We start from the raw sequence: 797 nt of genomic DNA, 5'->3' as shown, positions 1-797 counted from the left end.
GTTCAGCTCAAAACGGTTTACAAACTTGTCCGTACCACCAGATTGCAACAGTTGTTGGGAATAACAGTGTCAGAAAAAGTTCAAAACTTTTCCAAACCACCAAAAAATGTCACGCAAAAATTTGCCAACCCGAAAAAATAAGACTTGGTCAAGTTTTAAACCAAAAATGGGACGAGAATCCTTCTATCCTTTTCTAAACTTTGATAAGTGGCCACTCGCACTAGGCAAACGGTTTTCTATAATGAAGAGAGAAAGTCAGCAAGCTTATGCAAATTTAGGCCAATGGCTTGACTGCTGTCGCATTTTGCCCCATCTTCATCACAGGAGAAAGATAATTAAAAAATGTAAAATGGTGCTTCTTATTAAGCCAATCTTTCTCAGGAATGGAAAATCACACCCAAATTAACATAAAGAAAAAGCTTCATCTCACTCACCTTGCAACGTTTGCAAAAAAAGGGCAAAAATATGTCCAACACTTGTAATAAGGCAGCGGAAAATGGCGGCTCTGATTGTCAGAGAGTTTCTCTGGAAGCCGTTTGTGTTAACTTCGCCATCGAAAGTCATCGAGACAAACACTGAGAAACACGCGCAAGTGATCATTTAACACGCTGAAGAATGAGTTGAATTGTTTTCGGGAAAAGGAGGCCAGATTTTCAATATGAGACACAAAATGTCTCATTTTGCCCCGTGTCGCATTTTACCCCACTTTCAAAGGGCATTTCCTTACCTCAATATGCAACGATGACCTTCGAGAATTCAGAATTTACGATTCTGAGCATATTGTTATTCATTATATA

General features: G+C 38.9%; 1 protein-coding gene across 1 annotated transcript in view; it reads left to right on the top strand.

Annotated features, from left to right (window-relative positions):
• Positions 1-797, top strand: part of LOC119592292 (sulfotransferase 1C4-like) — a 7275-nt gene that overhangs the window by 3904 nt on the left and 2574 nt on the right. The gene's annotated exons all lie outside the window — the stretch shown is intronic.

The sequence above is a fragment of the Penaeus monodon genome, chromosome 30 (assembly GCF_015228065.2).
Source record: "Penaeus monodon isolate SGIC_2016 chromosome 30, NSTDA_Pmon_1, whole genome shotgun sequence".
NCBI classification, from domain to species: domain Eukaryota; kingdom Metazoa; phylum Arthropoda; class Malacostraca; order Decapoda; family Penaeidae; genus Penaeus; species Penaeus monodon.
The sequence above is the reverse complement of the archived record's forward strand: the minus strand, read 5'-3'. Positions and strand labels throughout refer to the sequence as shown.